The 9,617-nt window shown below is 38.4% G+C and overlaps 1 pseudogene across 1 annotated transcript; it reads right to left on the bottom strand.

The window, feature by feature from the left end:
• Positions 1-222: 222 nt before the first annotated feature.
• On the bottom strand, positions 223-1,469 carry LOC144640973 (angiopoietin-related protein 7 pseudogene; annotated as a pseudogene). The gene is made up of 2 exons (XR_013568470.1): positions 1,089-1,469; positions 223-613 (listed from the first exon to the last, which is right to left on the bottom strand). The product of XR_013568470.1 is annotated as an angiopoietin-related protein 7 pseudogene (transcript).
• Between the last annotated feature and the right edge of the window lie 8,148 nt (positions 1,470-9,617).

The following is a 9,617-nucleotide window of genomic DNA, read 5'->3' on the forward strand; positions in this document are numbered from 1 at the left end:
TTAAGATGGCTACCTATAGGATTTTAAGTACGCCAAATACTCAATATTTGAAAAATATCGTATTCAGGTATTAAACTGAGAAACTGTCAAAACTTGGGAGACTCGAATAATTTACCAGTAAGCATAGAATAATGTATTTAAAAAATCGGAAATTCCGCACATAAAGATCGAAAAAACGAGAGAATGCTAAGGAATCTAGATACATCCTTAGGACAACATATCTGACGACAAAACTGAGCATTTTATTCAGTTTAAGGTGTGATAATCAGTTACAGACTACATATGAAAACATCAAGCAAATGGATCCTCATGTCAGTGCTATGCAACACGATAACACACTGTCAGTTTTAGAAGTTAACTGGTCTGATCTTCATCTCAGCTCGTTTCATGGAGTAGTAATATCCTTTCCAGTGATACCAGTTGACACCATCAGCATAAGATGAGTGTTGGCCGCCTTGATGATAAAAACCGTTCAGGTTGGAGTAATGACAGGCTTTGTACCACCAGGCTCCTTTGTAACTCAGAGCACAGTTACCGCTATAGCTGTCATTATCCTGGTCTTTGGTGGAAAACGGTTGGCCACTCCGATGAGAAAGAGAGTCACCAGCAGATCCTAAAAAAGCAAATAAAGTTTAACAATAACTATTTTGGTGGACCTCGTTCTTCAATGCCAAACACTTTTTTTTTTTTACCCAAAAAAAGGATGCGAAGAGATAAATTAAGAGGCTAAAAAACATTGTGCGATTTGTCGATGACGATCATTGGTCATAACTCGCGAAGCAGGGGAGGGAAGGGGTCGAGAAAAGAGTTCCTGGACCGAATAACCATGTTCTTACAGCTTGCAACGCGATACTTTCACTTCTTAGTCAGCGGTTTTTCGACGGTGCGGCAGTAGACTGCATTTTCCTGCGAAATGGGAGCAACCACGACAGCGATGACGTGATTGCATTCAATGTTTGTAAAGGGGAATAACTACCTTCGAAGAACGCAGAATTTGTCACTTTCGCGTTACTTTTTAACGCGGTACAGCAAATAAATTCACCACGATTAACATTTATGCACTGAACTGTAATCTGTATTTGAGGTACCTGAATATGATCCAAGACTCAGCTAGTACTTGGATGCCTCGTCCGAGATCGCAAACGAGGCGTACTCGGCATATCTGGTATCTCCTTTCCAGTCGCCTAGATCCACTCGTAGCTTGTTAGGGCCACAGCTGTTAGTCAGGCGATGTATCTTATCTAGTCCCAACCAATACTCGCCATTCAGGTTGCCAAAGCCGTTCTTGTAGTCAGCCCAGTCGCGATAAAAATCTACGGAACCGTATAGTCTCTTCTGGAGAACAGTCCACCCCCCACCGGCTGTTGTTTGGTCACAGAACACATCAAAGGCACCTGAACCGTCAGGGTCGATTGTACAAACACCACTGCTTGTTTTACCAGATTTGTACAACTCAGCACAGCTTTTAGCTGAAACGTAAATTTTAAATTAACGCGATTGGTACTCATTTTGAAATACATTGAAATTAAAAAACAGCGCTTATCACATATTTTTTATATATTTTTTTTATATGTCTTTGATTTTTTTGTTCAATCCTGCCTGTTTAATTGTTTTTTTTTTTTAATAAGCTGCTAGGAGTGTGCGTCCTCCAGATTAATTAAAGTTGAGGTGACATCATCATTGCAACATAAAAGATCAGGGGACATGGAGCTTTCATTTTGTATGTTAAACCTTTCCGTAGATGTTTCAATCATCCCTTGGGATCATTCTTATGTCGTGATGGACAACCGGGGTATATAAAACAATTATATATAATCATATAAATTATGGGAACTGCAGATAAAGAATGGAAAGTGAAGAAATGATCCTTGCATTTGATAAAAAGCCTGAAGAAGAAATGAAATTAAAATGGATTCAATATTGAATCATTAAAGCTATTTTATGTTTACAAGATGCTGACTATGATTTTGACCAGCAAAATGTTAATGCGTCCGACAAAAAAGCGCTTTAAAGGAAAGAAATCAAAATAGCCTGGTCAATCTTGTCATTTCTGGAATTAGCAAAACGAACATAAACGTCTATTTTGAAGCCAAAATTTTGTCCGTTCTAATTTTCTTGAAATGTTCGTTTAACACACATAATTTGTTTGGATTGGAAGAAAAATTAATGCTAAGCTAAACTCGAAACCGTTAGTTTTTTTTTTGTTCCAGGACATCGTTTTCAACTGGGGAGGTTATATATCGCTTTCTTTCACTCATATGTCACTGCATGATTTATTTTGACCAAGACTGACGTGATAGGAGTTAATGCTCAGTGGATACTTTGAATGAATAACTCCGCTTTGAGCTAAAACTAAGTCAATGTTGTTTCTAACCGTTATGGTCGTTTCCCTTTCACTGCCTTTGTGGCACAAAATGTGAAAGCCTTACCTTTACAATCGCAGTTCTCTTAGAGCAGCTATAGTGTCCTTTAACTGTTTGATGATTTCCTTTTTACAAACCCCAAAAGGTTTGGATTCCGCCTCAAAAGTACACAGAACAAGAAAAAGAAAAACACAATCCATCTCTGAGCGACCATGCCTGAAAAAGAAAACAAACAAAAGTGATTATTAACCGGGTGGGGCTGTGCCAGGTCGATAAACCGAGGTGTTGGTTCAATAACAGAGTGCGCGTGCTTTAATTTGAAAGTGCCGATGGCCAGAAAAACGGCTCACAGATTTGACAGATTTTAAATTCAACTAATCGAAACTAGGTGTTTCGGTCTTTCAGAATCTCTTTATAGTCGGAGGGAGGACTTTTAATTGGAAATATGAATGAAATGGTATCTTCGTTCATTTATGAAGAAGTAACCCCCCCCCCCCCTCCCCCTTAAAAAAAAGAACAGACTGACTAAGAACAGAACGGGGCAGAAACATGACCTTTTTTTAAGCATTAAATGACTGGGCCTCACTGCCCAACGAATTAAAGAGAGGGTTTCACAGTAATGCGAATGCGTGACGTGACAGCTTCCAGAATAAGTCATATGCGTCCACTCTCTCTGGTTCAAGGTGTTGGAGAAAGCTAACAGCTTGCACACCATGATTATTTTTCCCGTATTCTTTAATCGCGAAGAGAGGCAGGCGAATCAAAAATTTGCTGCAGTAAAACTGAATGGTCTTCGAACTATGCCCATGCGAGGTTTCGGAGTGAGTGGACCAAATTAAAAGCAAGTTTTGGCTCATTTTTGTCGAACAGTGGTGTTTATCTAGCGTCGGAAGTGTTCACCCTTGCATATATTTAGGTAAGAGTAAACTAAATTTAAAAATATCGGTTAAATAGGGTTTAAATGCTTTAGAACAGTCAAGTAACGTCACATAGACAACATGTTATGTGAAATGCGAGCTTTACTAGCGGTTTATTATATTTTCGTACAATAAAATGTTTTCCTCTAAAGTTTCATACAAATCATTATAATTTTTTACGCCGCCATTTTGACCGAGATGTCAGAGCGTGAGCCTGGGCTCCCTGTGGTTGTTCCTCTATTTTTTCTTTTTTAGCGCGGCATCTCGGCGTTGAAGAAAATGAAATGAAGTAAGGATGCTAGAAGCCACTATGGTGCAAAAGTCCACTAAATATGTAAAATACACGGTTTGTTTTCCCATGGGTAACTTTTCCTTTTTGCGGCACGCACGAATAGAACCGTCAAATAAAACACAAACTGTGTGACAAAAAGCATTTTATTTTCAGCGTTTTTGTTTACAACTGAGCTCTGCAATTTCCTGGCTCAGCGTCATGTGGTACTTTTTGATGATGTATGATGACTGATAATGATACATGGAAACAAACGCGTGTTGCATGTCTCTGTAACAACAGAAAAATCTTGCCAATATCCTTTTGTTCATTTTTACGACTGAATTTAATCAGGAGTATTGTAGCTAGCCCAATGGCACTCGCATGGTTGGTCGTTCGGTCCATCATCTGTAAACTTCTCATTGCAACTCCGCTGACCAGCAGATACACTAGAAAAAAGAGTGTAGCAAGACGGCCGAATAAAGGTGGCCTTTTGAAATTTAAAGGGGTTTACAAGTAAAACAAGAAGCAAAGAAACAAAATATGGCTGACAATTATATGTGAAAAGTATTCGGCCGCCGAAAAAGTGAAAATTGAGATTCGCAAAAGCGATGTAACGACCGATCTCTTTCGTATATATCTGTTGAGCTAGCGTCGTACATGTAGGAACATTCGAAAACTAAATCAAGTCTCACATAAGCTTCATTAACGATAAATCTTTCTAGAAACCAGAGCGTTGGCTAAAATCGAGTGCGTGGCTGCTTGTTCGGAACAAAAGGAAGAGCTTTTCAGATGAAACAGCACAATTTAATACATTTCTACCTGAATCAGTCTATATGTTCTGATATATTTATTTACAGCGTTATTAATCGGGCGTGACCGATTTATAGTTTACCCTTTGGTCGTCCTAGAGCGTAGTCTCCTGGCGCGGCCAAAAAGACGGGGATAGCTTGGGGTTGCTACAAAACCGCTACGGGTGACGCATACCGCAATGATTTTCATTTTAGTTTTGACAGGAAATCGTTGCAGGCACACTTGGTCGACTTTTTGGGTTAATGTGTAATCAGGTTGTGTTTTTTTGCTTCGGCGGAAGGACAGAGAAAAAAGCTTACGGGGCAAAGTACAGTATGGGGCCCAGTTCTCGGCCACTTTTGACGTAAACTTGTATTTCTTACCTCAGAAGAACCGCAGGAACTTGAAATTTCTCCCAGAGCTAGCTACATTATTCAGCTTTTTGGTGTAAAGCTATCGACCGGTCAAAAATTAATTTGCCCGAGCAATAATAAAAATAAAAGCTCCATTTGTGGGCCCAGTTCTCGGCCACTTTTGACGTAAACTTGTATTTCTTACCTCAGAAGAACCGCAGGAACTTGAAATTTCTCCCAGAGCTAGCTACATTATTCAGCTTTTTGGTGTAAAGCTATCGACCGGTCAAAAATTTATTTGCCCGAGCAATAATAAAAATAAAAGCTCCATTTGTGGGCCCAGTTCTCGGCCACCTTGGCCCAGTTCTCGGCCACTAAAAAGCTTGTGCGTAATTATCTGTAAAAAAATGCTCAATTAATTTTCACAGTCATAAAATCACTCTGTAAACCTATTTATACTATATCGATCCCAAATTATTTTTATGATGCTTTGTTTTACTTTAGAAAAGAAGGATTTTAACGCGCCTAGTTGCCTATGTGCAGGTTCTGGCAAAACCGCATTGTTTGACCCGTGCATTTAGATGGTTTATTTTGCAGTGAAAAGTTCTTGAAAGATTTAGGTGTTGTAGAAATAATAGACAAGACAAGAGTCAGCTCAAAACTTAGAGATAAGATTGAAATTTATTTTTAAAACATTTATTTCTTTCATTCTGGCAGCAGCAGATGAAATTATATTAAAAACCAAGCGCTAAGCTGTGATAGCGAGCAGGGTGGCCGAGAACTGGCAAATACGCAAACGTCGCAAGAAAAAATTTCGAAGTAAATTAAGACCAAAAAATACAACGGTTCAACGAAAAGTTAACTAAAGCAGAAAGCTGAATTATTCTACGTTTCACATGCCAAAAATTAGCTCGTATGGTGGGGGCTTTTGGATAAAATACGAATTTAACTACATCCATGAATTTGGAGCCGTAAACAAACAACTTTTTCGGGAATGCAAATTCACCTACCTCCGCGTAAACTCGACGTGTGAGCTTTCTATATCGAATTGAACGATCAAACTCAAGATACTTAAAGCACATGAATCAGTCTATCGTTTGAAGGAAATACCTTTTTCTTTTGATTCAACTGGAGTGTGAAAAAACGCGTTAAACACAAAGTGGCCGAGAACTGGACCCGGCCGAGAACTGGGCCCCATACTGTACTGATATTCACCATTGTGAAATTGCACTTACTTTGACAAGTTAAAGTTATTTTTGTAAATGAAAAAGGTAACGTCATTGATGTCACGCAGTGTTTTTTTTAGCAAACTAGATGGTTTGCTGGTTTCTGACTATGAATGGGGGTGTGATCTTGCGGTATATTTTTTGAGCCTGACTCCGCCGTAAAACTTTTTTTTTATTTAGCAAGAACTGTGTCGATTTTCATTTCTGAACAATTGGTCGTCAAGTCGTTTGTCACAAAGAGTAGAATGTTTGTACAGCATGTTTTGGAATTATTTTAGATTTGGTTAGTAAGACGCTTCTGAAGACCTGAGCAAAACATTGGGAATGTACAGTATTAATAGGAACTTGAATGGAATTTTTCACAAGTTGGATAAAGGTATCAACTGAAAAAAATGGAATTCAAAATGAGAACTTGGATTTTGTTGTAATTAAATTTTATCGCGGATTGGATGCATAATATCACGGCTTTGAAAGTCTTCAAATAATTAGAAAGGTTCCTTTCTTCCTTTTGATCTTATTGTTATTTTCATGTATTGATTATTCGAAAGTGGTTTTCGTTGATACGAAAAAAAAAACGGGTTTTCACTGAATTGCTTGAAGTATTTTTAGACGTGATAATATTGGCTTAATCAAATTACATTGTGCACGAAATATTTGTTATTACATGGTTGCGCGGAGATATGAAATTTATCTTCGAGTGTTCAGATCGATATCTCACGAGTGAGCGCAGCGAACGAGTGAGATATCGATTTGAACACGAGAAGATAAATTTCATATCTCCAAGCAACCATGTAATATTCTGTTTATTATATAAACCTACTAATTACGATGTTTTTGACGATTTTCCGAAGATTACCGACCATTTTCCGAGGATTTCCGAAGATTTGTAAAATGTTGTCCGAAGGTCGTACGAATGTTTCCGAACATTTCCCGAACTTTTCCGAACTTTTCCGAAGATATACGAAGATTGACGAAGATTGTCGAGGAAAATCCGAAGATGTTTCGACTTAATATCGATTTACTTTGGCTCATTCAGCATTGAAAAAGGGCAAACTTGTCAGAAAATGTTTGGAAATCGATATCTTCACATGTGAAAATAACATGTTATTTTCACGTGTGAAGATATGATTTTTTCGCGCGAAAGATTTCCTGGTATTTCACTGATGTTTATATAATAATAATTCTTTTGTCTTGAAACTTTGAGGAAATTGAAATTTGTGTTTGACAGTAGTGTATGAAAGGCATTTTATAGAACTGAATAAAAAATAAGAAACATTGATAAAGGTTATTTCAAAGATTTATTTTGCCTGATTTTGAAGGGTTTCAGGAGTTTTAAAGAGTGCTGGTAAACGGCTGTATGTTGTTTGTGATTACGGATCTTATTTAGTTTCGAACGCTCTAATTTTTGAAAGGTTAAAACAGGTTAAAACCGGGCGGTTTCATGAGTTTTTTGGGTAGAAAGGTGCGGTGGTGGTCAAAAAAAAATGTTTAGAAAGGAATGACTGTAGTAGCACGTAAGTCGGAGGTTTGCGTGAGTCACGGGGTATAGTATGCGTGAGCTGGATTTCCGGCGTCATAACGGCATGTTTTGTTTACTGAAAGATACACTCGACGTTTAGTTAGCTTAGTCGGCTTGGGAAACTATTTAAAAAATGAATGTTGTAATAGTTAATTAATAGTAATCTAGAATTAACCCACTCTCGATTGGAGTCTGTTCTGGATTCGCGCTACCTTTTCGCCGCGAAGGAATTTTGTAAAATTTCGCTAGTGGAAAGAGGTACTGTAAGAACAGTATCAATAACTCAAAAGGAGGAACTTCTTTGTAACTCTGAATTAAGACGTATGATAAAATTTTAGAATAAGAAACTTTCGATATATGGTTTTCATATTGTTTTTGTCAATTTCCTTTTGTGGCAGATTTTTTGAGAATCAGCTTTTCTTTCGTGTGATGACAGACACAGGACAGAACGAGAGGTGGATGAGAAAGATGCCGAAGATGAATAGGCACCGAAAAACGACAAGAACCGTCAAGGACTTATCTTTAGAGAGCGGGGGAGTTTTGGCATACTGTATTTCGAGGACTGGACTGGACTAGTAAAACGCGGACTAGTAAAACGCGGACTTGTAAAACGCGGACTAGTATAACGCGGACTAGTAAAACGCGGACTTGTAAAACGCGGACTAGTAAAACGCGGACTCAGGTAAAACGCGGACTTGTAAAAGGCGGACTAGTAAAACGCGGACTAGTAAAACGCGGACTTGTAAAACGAGGACTAGTAAAACGCGGACTTGTAAAACGCGGACTTGTAAAACGAGGGCTTGTTAAGCACGGACTTGTAGAACGCGGACTTGTAAAACAAGCGCTTGTAAATCGGATAAAACTAAACGGTTTAGCGAGCGAAACAATTTGTGTTTGAAGCTCTTGTGTGTTTCTTCGACGGCATATTTCTAGCTTTTTTGAGCACTCTATGGTCTGTTTTAGCGTGGAGATGTTTTTGCAGTATAGCACATGTTCGTTCTGCAAACCCCTACTAAAACAACGGGATTGATGCTATGAGTTGTGTGCATATGTTTCTTTCTTTCCACTACTTGACGTCTGTTGAGTGCAGTCGTTTGTATTGCTCGCACGAGGTAGAACGGGGCCCGTCCAGAAATCAACAGTCAATCGTAAATAAAGGTGACGGGCCTACACGACTCCTACGTTCGTGACATTAGAATATTTGCCGTTAAATGTTTAAATTCGGTCTTTCGACCTTATTTGCTTCTGACTTCTTTCTGAGGGTACTGTTTTAATTTGGGGGCAGTATGTGGTAAATAAAGGTGACGGGCCTACACGACTCCTACGTTCGTGACATTAGAACATTTGCCGTTATATGTTCAAATTCGGTCTTTCGACCTTATTTGCTTCTGACTTCTTTCTGAGGTTACTGTTTTTTTGAGACATTATGTATTGAAGAGAGCCGTAAGATGATTGTGGCCAAGGAATTCGAAGTGTCTAGAGGCGTTTTACAAGTCCGCGTTTTACTAGTCCGCGTTTTACTAGTCCAGTCCAGTCTACAAGTTAAAGACACATCAAGACCACCCCACTGTGAATTGCCATAGCACAGACAAAATTATAGTCAATATCTTATGTGTTTTTAAGAGAATTACATAAGAACCAAGGCATGTCTTGTCTTGCCTTACATTGACATGCAATAATTTGGAAATACTAAGCTCGTAACAGTTTAAGACAGAATCCATCAGGAATTTGAGTAACATTAATTTTAGTTACGCAAAAATTGAGCACCAGAATAATTTAAATCCTTGTGTTCTTTCATACCTTGTTAAAGGCTTCACATGTGATAACACCAACATAACACCAACAACAGTTCTTTATCAGTGGGGATTGAAGAAAAAAATGGAAACATCATCACACAGTTGACCCCCATGCAAAAACACTCCAGGGTGTCACGGGACTGTTTGGTGTCCGTCTGCCAATTTCTAACTTCAAATTCCAATGTTAAATTCACATTAAATTTTCAATATTTCTTAGTTGTCTAAATTTTACTAATTCTTTTAAAAAAACTATCACCTGCCAAACATCCCCAAAAATCACTCAAAAAATTAGAAAATACCGCAATACATAGATACATGGGATGAGTGAAGTTTCCTTGGATTCCTTGAAACACCAACAAGATATTTCCGTTTAAGGTGGCTGA

The sequence above is a fragment of the Oculina patagonica genome, unplaced genomic scaffold, assembly GCF_052425735.1.
Source record: "Oculina patagonica isolate OP01 unplaced genomic scaffold, crgOcupat unplaced599, whole genome shotgun sequence".
Classification (NCBI taxonomy): domain Eukaryota; kingdom Metazoa; phylum Cnidaria; class Anthozoa; order Scleractinia; family Oculinidae; genus Oculina; species Oculina patagonica.